This window comes from Antrostomus carolinensis, unplaced genomic scaffold, assembly GCF_000700745.2.
Source record: "Antrostomus carolinensis isolate BGI_N321 unplaced genomic scaffold, ASM70074v2 scaffold11696, whole genome shotgun sequence".
NCBI lineage: Eukaryota > Metazoa > Chordata > Aves > Caprimulgiformes > Caprimulgidae > Antrostomus > Antrostomus carolinensis.
The window spans coordinates 27,532-40,387 of NW_010323956.1; positions in this window are offsets into that span (position 1 = coordinate 27,532).

Sequence of the window (12,856 nt, forward strand, 5' to 3'; positions counted from 1 at the left end):
CTCTGGAATGGTGACTATTTACCCTTTGCTTATTCAGAACTTGCTCCCGGTGAAATGTCAACTATATTTAATATTACAGCCTCCCAAAGGAAGGCAGCTTCCATTGAAAGGGTAAAGCAAGGTTTTGTCCAAGAGCATTTGCAGCACCACCAAACGTTAGAACACCCCACAATTAACATGTCCGAGATCACTGCTGCTATAGTTAGTACATTTTTCTAGCATTAGCAAAAAGCTGTGTGTTGCACTGACAAATCTTCATGATTAAAGAAGAAACAAACCCACCACAAGAAACATCTGGCTGTATATTGACAATTTTCACTAACATTATTTCCTTTTTTCCTATAAACACTGATTTAGAAGAAAATCTTGCTAAGAATAATCATATTTGGATATGTAGACTCTGAGAATGGGGGAAAAGGCATCAGGCTCCCCACCACCATCCTGTGTGCTGCCATGGAAACAGCACTCCCGCTCCGCGTAGGGGCTGAGGCAGAATACATTTTGATCCATGCTGCTTTTGCTCGTAGTATCTTAAATAGAACCAGACATCAAGATTTTTCAACAGGGGAAACCACTAATCCAAATGCCAAATTAAGTGCAACGAGCTAAACACTGTAACAGAAGTGCAAATGGTAATGGTTAATATCTAGGATACCTGCAACATGACAGGTGATTTTAAAATAGCATTAAGAAATATCTGGTGTGCTTTTAAACAGCCTGAACAGATCAACACTGACACATGAATATGCTACCATAAAAACTGATTAAAAGTGAAAATATGCTTTTCAAATAAAAATGGGTTTGTTGTGGCATTTTTAAGGTTGCTAACAGAACAGGCTAGACTTTCACATTACTATCCACAGCACTGCAACGCAGCAAATTGATATGCAAATATTGCACAAGAAGCCTTTGGGGAAAAATAAAGTTATGTGTAGTACAATCTTAAAAATAGTAAGTGAGCATCTCCTCGTTTATGCAAAACCTCCTAATCAAGACAAACCTAAACAACCCCAAACAACCGTGTACTTGGGGAACCAAAGGCTCAGATAAATTGTATTGTCAACAAGCTCTTCATTACAAAGGAATATTGAAGATGGAGCATTGTAGAAGTTACTGCTCAACCCCAAAATGCACAAGTAGAATTTCAGAAAAAGGCAAACACTCCTGGCTACTGACACGTTGTGTAAATCACAGGGCTATGTATTAAACAATGCTCTTGGTAATAATGTCAAATTACTTTGCCTATTTAAGGAATATTTTTTTCAGACATTTAAAGCACTGTTAACACTGGATTAAAACCCTACAGTAGGAAATAGCTTCATACAAACCCTACAGTAAGAAATAGTTTCTTACTCCATGTAAAACCTAGCTTTTAATTTAATTTTTTTTTAAATGCATGAGTAGACATCAGAGACAGAACTGATCTTAATCACCGATACATTGGCGTTCTTAACTGGACTTTTCATGATTTATGTGAAATTAAAGTAAAGTACAGTCACTAAAAGTCTTCCAAAATTATAGCACAGTACCATAAACATATGAAATCAATGGGCAAGAAGTGTCTGTTGCAATTCTATTAAGGCTAAAGTGGCAACACAGCTGAGTTTCTTTTGTAGGTTTGTTTGTTTTTAAATGAATGTGGTCAGGAAAATTTTGTACTGTCTTTTTCAGAAACTGGAGATTTTTCTCCACTCTTTTTGGCCTTCACACTATTATTTTCCTAGGTTTTAACAGCAGCAAAACCTCAAGTTGTCTTTAGGGACATTCCATTTTCAGAAAGATGCTTAACAGTATTTGTGAAGATCTGAAACCTGAAGTCTGTATTTATAGCAAATAAAAAACCAAAAGCATTATATTTGCTTCCAGAATCACCTGCTTTCCATGTGCTCTTACTCATGTGCAACAATACACTTGTTTGTATCTCTTATCAAAGCATTTTCCATATGCTTCAGAGCACAGAACTCCAGCTCCAGGTACAACCATTACTCCACAGGGTATAATCAAGGTGCAGTTCTGCTCCAGCCACCTGAGTCCAACTTGTTTACTTTGTGCCTTCGTTTGGCCAACAGACCAAGGCTGGAGCTCGGGCTGCCAACCTGCAGAGCGTGAGGATGGTTGTACTGTCAGAATCCAGCTGTGATTGTAAGGTTAGTGTCATGCAGTCTGCAAACAAAATCCATTTCTACAACAGAAGTCATAAAAGCCTAAATATAATTGATCCTTTAAAACAAACATACCAGAAGGATGCAAACACTTTTTCATTCTAGAATGGTGTCCTGGTTTGGCTAGGATAGAGTTAATTTTCTTCTCAGTAGTTAGAAGAGCTGTGTTTTGGTTTCAGTTCAGACTTGTTATGAGAACATCATTGATAACAGTAGTGGTGTTATGAGTTGCTGCTGGAGCTCAAGGCCACCGTGTTTGGCTGGGCCACAGCTGCACTAGGACTGGGAGGGAGAAGCACAGTGAATAGCAAAACCCAGACCTGGCATTTGGATGTGTCAATGAAACATTCCAGATCATATCCCATCATGTTTAGTAATTATCCGGGGCTGACTGCAAAAAGCAGGGGCAGGATTCACACGGGTTTTTTCTCGGGCTCTCGCTCTCCCGGGATTGCGGTTTTGCTTCGGGATTGTCGCTCCTCCGGGATCCTTGTCTGTGCGGGTTTGGCCAGCAGGTGGTGAGCAATGGCACTGGGTATCACTCATTTGTATATTTTGTTACTGTTATCACTATCACTACTATTTTAATATTAGGGGTTTTTTAAGTTTTCTTTTATTTCTATTATTAAACTGTTCTTATCTCACCCTACAAGCCCCCTTATCCTTGGCCCCCAATCCTCTCCCCTAACCCCTGGGGGTGGGGGGGAGGTGGGTAAATGGCTGTGTTGGCTGCTGGCCAAGGGTTAGCCCAGTGAAACTATCACAAATGGCTACCTAATTTTTATTTCAGGTAATTTTAAAGGCCAAACAACACTTTCAGCATATCAAATTTTACATATGCAAATACACCTGACAGCTGACAAAGCACTATCCAAACAGCATGTTACAATAAAGCTCTAAGCTACTAAAAACAGGAATAAAAAGCTGTACGAATTGCTAGCGTTGTACAGAACATCTTAAATGAAAAAGACACAGTTAATGAAAGACACTGAACCTCAGTTAAATCTCTCAAGACTGTTCTTGTACTCTCTATTTTTATTTTAAATCACAATAAGCGAGAAGAGTTTTGGAGGCAAGAAAACCCCACAGAGAAGAGCTTCAAATCTAGTATTGCCAAAAGCTCCTGAAGAAACTTGATGAGCAGCAAGCGTTCACACTCTGGTACAAATTCTCTTCCAGATGTACAACTTCAAAGCAGTAGAAAAGAAAATTCAAGAAAAGGTTGCTGTTCTATTCAAAAAGCTTGAAACACAGCATTCAACTTCCAAGCATTAGAAGTTTCCCCTTCTAACAGAAGGGACCTGTACCACAGAGGAGTGTTCTGCAGGTACTGTGCGGCAAGTGAACTGATATCAATGAACTGCTGTGCATTTCTACAACATGTTTTAGGAGTCAAAGGATTGTTCCTACTAAAAACCCACCAAATCAGCCTGTACAACACATCAGACCTTAAGAGTTTACCATCCTTTCAAAACTCAGAGTTTACCTACATTATACTGAGACTAATTCCAGACACACGTGTTCAATTAGAAACACAGACCAAAACTCTGCACCACCACAAAGGTTTAAATACTAAAATTCTTCAGAAAGAAACTATGCAATCTGAACTAAAAATCATTACAGGATACGTTATCTCTTTGTGCTTTGCAGCATTACACTTAGGGGTGAAATTAGAAATGTGTAGCATCTGTTTTTTGAAGTATTCAGAGATATCAAAGGATAAGCATTTACAATCAAACTTGATACTCAAGGAACATTCTAGTACTCTCAATGCTAAAAAATTCTAAACGACCTATTTACTGTGATTTGGCCATAGAACAATAAGGGTAATTACAGAGGCATCTGGAGACAAAGGAAAATCTAAAACTTCCCATCTCTAGAGAGAAAAATATTTTCTTTTTAAAGAAAATTAAATGAAAATATATTTAGTGTTACTGCAACCCAAGCCTTTATCTTAGATGGTCTTAAGGATCAAAATTAATGTGACATTTAATATCTAACATCTTGTAATTCACAGTACGTAACAGAAGAAAGAAACATACTATCACCTGCACAGCTGTAGAAATAGAAGATCTACATTCTACTCATGCTACTCAGAAGCAGCCAGTCTGGAGTTTACTGATCTTAAAGAAGATCCCCAAACAACACCATGGGGTGGGGAAAAAACCTGTGTCCCCTCTGGTAACCCTGAACTAAAAAAGGTAAATCTCAATACTGCATCAGTATTTACATCCTAAATACCTAACACTGCTAGGGCAGTAAATCCCACCTGCAGTATTTTACAGTGGACTGACAACAGTCAAACCAGAGAACATAGAATCTTTAATACAACTGCTTTTAAACTTTGGCTGTTGTTAAAAACCTGCCCTTCCTATATCCATTTTCCTTTTCAGTATTGCTAACAGACACTAAACATTTCTGAACTACCAACAGTTCCACTTTCACACCACAAACTCTTTATAAAAATGACATGATTGCAAAATCGTGCCCAAGCAAAACAATGACAAGTAGATGAACTCCTTCCATTTCCCGAGTCACTCCCACATCCTGCGCCTCCCAAGACACCGACTGCCAGTCTGCCCTGGGTGATTTACAAACACCGACAGCATCAACTGCTTGGAAGATCTGGGACGGGATCGTTACCTCAGTTCCAGATGAACTGGTGCCGCCCACAACCATTTCTGTCAAGCACTACAGATGCATCAGGTTAGTGGATCCTTCTAATCCATACTTCAAGCCAATGCCCCACATCATTTCATGAGCGCTTTATCCCTCAGACATCAGGCATTCCATACACCCCAAATCTGTTTGTCCTGACACAAAGGACAGGATCCATTTGCCCAAGCACACTCATCTAAAACCAGTTTAGACACCCTGGGTATCCTGTCTGGCTGCCAGCTGACATTCCAGAAGGGCACACATCTCTTGCAGGTCTCCTGTCATGCTTGTTTGCTCCATGTGGCTAGTGTGGATACTGCAAGGCACCTCAGCACCTCCTGGGTGCTGAATCGCACCCAAGATACTTTAGGTCCACTGTAAGGGCATAATTCCTGGGCATTCTCCCTGTGCCACAGTAGGCAGAGGGATCTTGAACCACTGGGACACAAATTCTCACTCAAAACCAAAAATCTGCTTCCCAGAATGACGTAGCGTGGGTCTTCAGAAGACAACAGAGTGTATGTAGTGACTGAAGTAACATGAGGACACTTACTGATGGATTTAACTTTACTTCATGGTACCTCCTCTGCTTCTCTTGGCATCCCTGAAGGAAGCAACTGTACCTACAACTCAGCGCTGGTGAACGGTTCCATGTTCCATGTGTATGTTCCATGTGCATCATATTCTGACACTCATCAGCAAAACCTCAAACTTTTACCAAAAAGAGATTCCTTTTTCCACTGTAACCTCACAGTTGGGGTGGGGAAATAAAAAATACCAATGACAGACTTAGCTAAACAATACAACTTAGTTAAAACCAAAACAAACAAACAAAAAAAAACCCCCACAAAAACCCCACAAAACCCAACAATGTACTAAAGCCAATTGTGAAGCCAAACATGCCAGTGTTTCAGGCATTTTCAGTGGACCGGTGTCTTTAAAAAAAGGAATAAAAAAAGGCAGCAAGCACAGGGAGCAGCAGCCAGTAACAGGAATGAGAAAAATATTTATCAATTAAATCTATGCTGTTGATCCAACCTCAAATTCTGATAAAGTTCCCCTAACTTTGCAGTAAGCAAAGCAGAGTACAGCTCAACTACCTTCCCATCCATCAGCTACAGCACACTGAAAGGGGAATCTCATGCCAGATGTGCTTTTTTAAAAAAAAAAGAAAAAAATCTAAATGAATAGGGCAGAGAAGAAGGGAAAACTGGAAAGAAGATACTAGACATGACAGAGACATTTAGAAAAGAAACATTTAGAAGTGGCAATGGCACTTGCCACAATAATCATCCACATTTCTTACAGGCCTATTCTAATGATAGTAATAACTTATTTCCCCTCAATAGCTTCATGAATGAATATGTTCATAAAAGATTTAATTCAGAAAAAAGATAACATATTCCAGCAGTATTTTCCTGACCCCAAAGAAAAGCCAGTCTTACAGTTCATCTTATTGCCTGGCTGCAAGACAAGATTTAAATACAGGTTTCAAACAAAGCTGCAACAAGCCAGAATAAGCAACAGAGCTAATTTAGCTCTCAAGCAAAGCTTCATCCTAATTTCTAGTTCTGGAATGTCTCCTTTAAAGCAAACTACGTTAAGTTCTTATTTTTACCTATTAAAGTTGAAGACAGTTTCTGCAAATCTTGCTGTATTTTATCTCCACAGTCCAGTTAAATTTGTTAAAATAAATAAATAAAATCCTTTTTGGCCAATTTTCAATTCTTGCCACTGGACCTTCCTTTGCTGTACATTTCCCAAACGCTCCTCAGAGCAACTGACTGAAAACTGGAGATGCAGCCAATGTTACTGTACTTGAGAAAGCATCAATTTCACTTTATTTACAGCTTTCCTCAGGCACATTCAATAGCCTTCTGAATCAACACCTAATAATCTATTAGTAACCAAAGCACAATTTTGTCAGTAAAGGGGGAAGAGGAAGATAGTCAGGGTCTAGAGAATTCATGACATGACAACACCTAAAATAAGATTCAAGATTAAACAGCAAGATAAAAAAAAGAGTACATACCTACTGCTATTGTTCTTCAACATTTGTACTGTGCTACTGCTTGATGCCACATTGTTTGGGCCACGCTGCACTGTGCTCAGTGCTGAAATGTCAACAAGGAATGTATCTTTTGGGCAAGGGCAAGAGAGGAAGGAAAAAAGGGTAGAAAGGACATACGCATGTTTTGCAGAAGAAATTAAAGATGATAATTTCTTTAAACACATTACAGGTTGACTCAGTAGCTGAAATACTGAAACTCATGGGAATCCTCCTCTGTTTTAGCACAAAGTAAAGCATGTCTACAACTCAGCAAAGGTGTTTTGTTCTCCCATGAAATACTAGAAGTGAAGCTGAGAAGGGCAGTAACTTCTGAAGCAATCAAGACCTCTGGTAAACGAGTATGAGCGCTCCTGGAGAGAGTCTCCCTATCCAGACAATGATTAAAATGAAATTAGGTACTTAAAGTAGTAATAACTAAAGAAGAAATTAAAGGCTTGTAGAGAACCTTTATTTGATGCCTGGTAAATCTGTGAGCCACGAGACTCAACATTTCTATCAAAAGTTATGGTTTATTTAACTGTTGCAGCCTGTCTGAATTCAGACCTCATTTATAGCTTAACACTTCACTCCCATGTGTCAGTTGCCCTCTAAAAAAGCTACCGCTTCAAATATGCTCTTGAAGTATAAATGCTGATACTTCACCTTGCAGATATTCTGTAACTCAATGGCTAGTTTTTGCTCAGTGGGCCTGGTTTCATTACTAACTGTCTTCATTACTGAGGCTCCAGAAGTAATTTTACTTCTTTCTGCACAAATTTCCTTTGTTTGTACATCAAGTACCTATTCTCAACAGTACTAGTACTTTCTTCAGCAAACCTAATGACTTATTTTAAAACAAAACCACATTCTGTATAGAATCCACTATCCATGAATTACAATAATATGACAAAACATGACTATCGATGTATTGAAGTTCAGAAACATGAGAAAAAAGGACCGTCATTTTAGTATCTGTAGCTAAGTTAACCAAACAACTGATTATCCATTGAGGAAGAAACTATTTGTGGCATTTCCAATACTTAACTCATTCACACAGAAACACTTAAGAGTTTAATGACTTCACTTTTCAAACTATCAATTACATCCCAGCGAAGGTAAGAGAGGCAGACACAAAGACCATGTTCATTCAACTTTATCATAAATCACGTGTATATGTGATAGCGAAGCACCACGTGATATATATCACACGATATCAATAAGGAGGTTTACAAACTGCCAGCTTAAATTGTGATCTACTATGAGAGGTTGTCAGTAACAAATTTACTTTTATCATCACAGAAAATATTTTAGTAGCAAACACATAAGTGTGGCCAGTTTCTGTGTGTTAAACTCAACTGGTACACTGAAAATGAAAAACAGCAAGGCAGGTTCACAAATAAAACACAGATCCTAGAAGCAGAAAGTGTAACTCTAATATGAACACAAAGCAGATAAGATGCAGAGAGATTTATTTTTTCTAAATTTACTTTAAATCCTTATAGTTCAGGAATTAGAAAATCATATTTGTCTCTGAACAGAATAAAAGGTGTTGTCAGTGGTCTTTGAGCTCACTGACCAACCTGTTCTCTTATTCACATATTCACAAGTGAAGATTAAGAAATTATGGCAAATATGTCTGGTATACAGCTAGGTAGTTTTAGTAGCTGTCATTTCTCCTCTTCTTTTGCGAGAACATCATCCAGTCCCAACATAATACACACTGCCTGCTTCCCTCAGTGTTTCTAAATAGTTTGCAAAAATCAACTCAGTACTGCAAAGAGATTTTAGACAAAAACAGTCTGCACAGAAATGCTCTTGACCTTGAAGTTCAACAGCAAACATCATATTGCATAAGTCGATCAAAGGATCAACTTCTATCAGGTCAACGCACAAAACAATCCATAATAAGAAAAGGAAATTTTGGCACACAGAAATCTACCTACGTAAATTGCTGAAGTGACCAAGGAACATCGTGGAGCTCTTGACATTTGGTGAAAGCAAAATGAGCTAATTTGAAGAAAGTAAGGTTCTTCTGCAGGCTGTTAAAAGCTTTGCTCTACATCTTCATCCCTTCTCCTCACCTTTCCTCAGGCTCCAACTACCCATAATTTTTGAGGGCTTTTTAAGTGTTTCTCAGTTGAAGAGAAGAATTTTCACATCAATTAAATACACATGAAGCTGTACCAGAGACATTTCAAACCAGTAACCATGAAAATCTTGTTACCTGTACTCTACATAGCTGTGAAACGCCTCTGAGTTTTAAACTGTAGGGACTTCTTGTAAGAATCTACAGGCATAGTTGGCTTTCAAAAGGCTCTTTCAAGTTAAGCACTGCTCTTTCCTGCTGTTGCTGCAAAAGTGTGTTTTGATGAAGGAGCTGGGAAAGGAAAGAATGCACAAAGCCCAAAACACAGTTCTTTAAAATGAAGGTACTTCTAAAAATACAATATACAGAGTGGGATTTCTGATTCAGGTGAATATTATGGCAGAACCATCACTTCTGAAGGCATTTCAGACACCCTAAATGATCCAGTTACAGCTTACTTGCTCATCAGTATTTACTGCAGTAAGACTTTATAAAAAATAACATAAAATAGTAAGAAAAAACTCCTCATATTTAACAGATAGCAAAGATGAAAATTAACCCTTCAAGGCAAATATCCAATTAGTCATGTGAAAGAGTCTTGCAACATCTGTCAAAAAAAATCATTATCAGACTTTTATCCTTGGGCTAATGACAATTCTAACGCTTATTTCAAAGTGTACCTTTCTTTTTTAAAGAAAAAAACCTCATAATATTAGCAATAGTCTAGAATAATCAAATATGTTTCAAAACAAATAAGGACATCAACTGAAACATGAATAATTTTTTTTTTCTTGCATAAATTCTTCTTAAAAACAAATGGAAATAGACTCTGAAAGCAACCAACACTTGGATGCCAGATTAAACATATCTGGAAATCTTTTTAGTGGACTGGTGTTTCATGTTTAATGAGAACAATAACAACTACCACCCACAGTTCCCCAAAACTGAACACCAAAAATTCCCTGACACTTTGAAAAAGTCATTTCGAAACAGGAAGACAAAACTTACTTGTAGTTAATACTCTAGAATATAAAAAAAATCAAGTACAGTTCTCACTCTAGAATCCAAGCTGGTTTTGAGAAAATAACTGTGTGTGTGTCATATATCTGCAGCTTTCTTTTCTAAATAAGAAATGTCCCAAGTCACGTATTTCTTCCTTGAATTATTTCTTTTTTAAATTCACATCAGTGCTGAACCCTGCTGTATTCTCTGAGTAGAAACTGTCTTTTCACATAGTCCTTGGCTTGTTTACACATTCCCTCCCTCTCCCACTCAGTCATTTCACTGTCCCACTGTTCTTTTACTGCTATTAGCAACGGTACGTGCACTTTATAGACAAAACACTACTCAGAATCTATGTTAATCACTGGGAGTAGCATATGACCTTACCATCAAAAGAAGCTTTGCACTGGTTTGGTTCAGAACAGCAGTCGAATTCCAACTCAGAGTGTTTGTCCTTCCTTTCTCAGGCACAGTGAGTAAAGCCATTTCCCAAACTATGTGCCCACCAGCTGCTACCAACAGAAGAGGAGAGGTGCGGAGCACTTACAGGGAAAGGAGCCAGTGCAGGCGCAGTCAGCACGTTAAAAAAACAGGCCCAAAGCAGAACAGAAAGGGAACACGCGATGAATTTCTAGTCCCCAGAAGAAACTTCTGCTACTATCTATTTTTTTTCTTTTCTTTTTTTCCCCCAGAAAACAGCTGTGGATGGTACAAAGCACTGAAGTTAAATCCTGCCCAATTTATAGGCCAGTATAGTAACTGCTTTATTAGCATCATTCACAGAACTCTGTTGGTTTTAAAAGCCTCCCCCCTCCTACCAGAGGAAAGGAAAATCAGAAATATATGTCAGTGCATACACACTACAATTTCATATATGTATATATATATATATATATCTCAAGGTAATATCTCAAATATCACTATAGTCTCTGTACCTTTAATATATTCAATCTTTTTTTCAGTCAAAAGTAAAATATTAAAGCTGTACAGCACCCATATTTTAACAGAAACTGCTAATGAGATTAAAGACTTAGGAAGACAGCCTTCCTTCAGAAGAACATCAGGGAATGGCAGACAATTGTTCTTGTGCTCTAGGACCATGCATGTGTTAATGAAGTACTCTGAAAGAAGACAAAACCCATAATTCGATACACATATGTAGTAAGATGTAAGGACAATTCCTACTCCTAGACCATTATCATCCCAGTTACACGTGCTTTATCATCTGAAATCTGACAAGTGCTTGAAGTCATGAAACATCATTACATTAAAAATCCACTAATAAATAAATAAATTAGATCTATCTCATTCATTATACAATAGAAAACTTAGTATATACTAGTGCAACAAATATGTGCACCAAATAAGTCCTCTTACAAAGCTGATTATAGATAGCCCTCAAATACCTTACGTCTAGTACTGCAATATGTCTAGCACATCTTAATAAAACCAGTGTCTAATCTTCCCTTCATGGCACCTCACAGTTTCAAGGCAGATAATTTTGTTGGTATTCTAATTACCTTGTTCAACTGGGAGCAACATAGTCCCTTACCTATGAAATAACAAAGCAGCACAGCAGTGACTGACACCAAGGTGAGGAAGCACTGATGGAAGCTGCTGAATTACAAACCCTGAAGAGAAGGCGGAAGGCGATGTGCCAGGCTGCGATTCTGTCAGCGACCTGCTCACCACCCTAAGCTGGTTATCACCGGATAAGGGCAGAAATGCATTATCCTCTCCAAGGAATGAGAAATGCAGAGCGAGGAACAGTTCCTGACTGGTTTTTCCTCAGCAGCCTCAGAACAGAGCTTGCAGGTCAAACACAGACCAGTGTGCACACAAGTACGGGAGATGCCTTTCAGACGGGGCTGGTGCCTGCCCGCTGGCACCCATTCAGGGCAGCAGAATTAACAGTCCCACTGGCTGCTGGGCCACAAACACAGCACTGTTGTTTTCTTTTTTCCCCCTCTACATTCTTCCAGGAAAAGATTGGAGAGCTTGAGGCAGTTAACATGGGGGCAAACAGAAAATCTGGCTCTTCCCTTTAATCTTTACTTGAGAAATTGAAAAAACAGATTAAGATTCAACAATTAAGCACCACGTTTCATTACAATTCTGCTTGTGCTCAAGAAAACCGGAAAAAAAAAATTAAAAAAAAAAAATCCAAAAGGTTACCATAAGTCAGTGCCTGGCATTCAAGATAAAATGTTGAAACTACCACCTCTACAGAGCATTTCCAAACATATTCTGTGCCATTTTGTAACATAGCTAGCCTGATTAAGCGAGCAAACCAAATAAAATGAATAAAAAATTCTGTTCTCTGAAGTATCTGCACAACACCTTCCAGAAAATCAGCAGAGTCTCACAAATAATAAGTTAAACGTACAAACTGGCCACAACAAAGTGCTATTTTGTCAAGAAAAGACATTTCTCAAAGGCTACAGAATGACTAACCTTAAAAGAGAATTGTTTCTTCTGTGTTGCATATATTGGGAGCACGTACAGGGGATTTGCAAAACAAAAGACCACGGCAAAACCTACATTTACGTTCAGAAAAAAAAGATCAAAAAGTTTTCTTAATAGTAACCAAGGTTTTGTTTTCCCTAGCAGTTTCATAACACGTCAGAAGACTGAATTCCTTGTAAATGTGGTAAGCAGTAGTTTTAAGAGACCAACAGCTACATAATCATCCTACACACTGTTAATTGTATCTGGCAGTATTGCTCAAAGCTCCTACACAGAACGTCAGCTGACTGCCTGAACACTACTTTGTTCTTAGTGCCTTTGTTAATGACGAATTAAATTATACAGAAGAGAGCTCCAACACCACCCTCACTTTATAAAACTCGACCATTACAGAACCACAAAAATCCTCTGGCTTTGCCTAGGGAATACAGT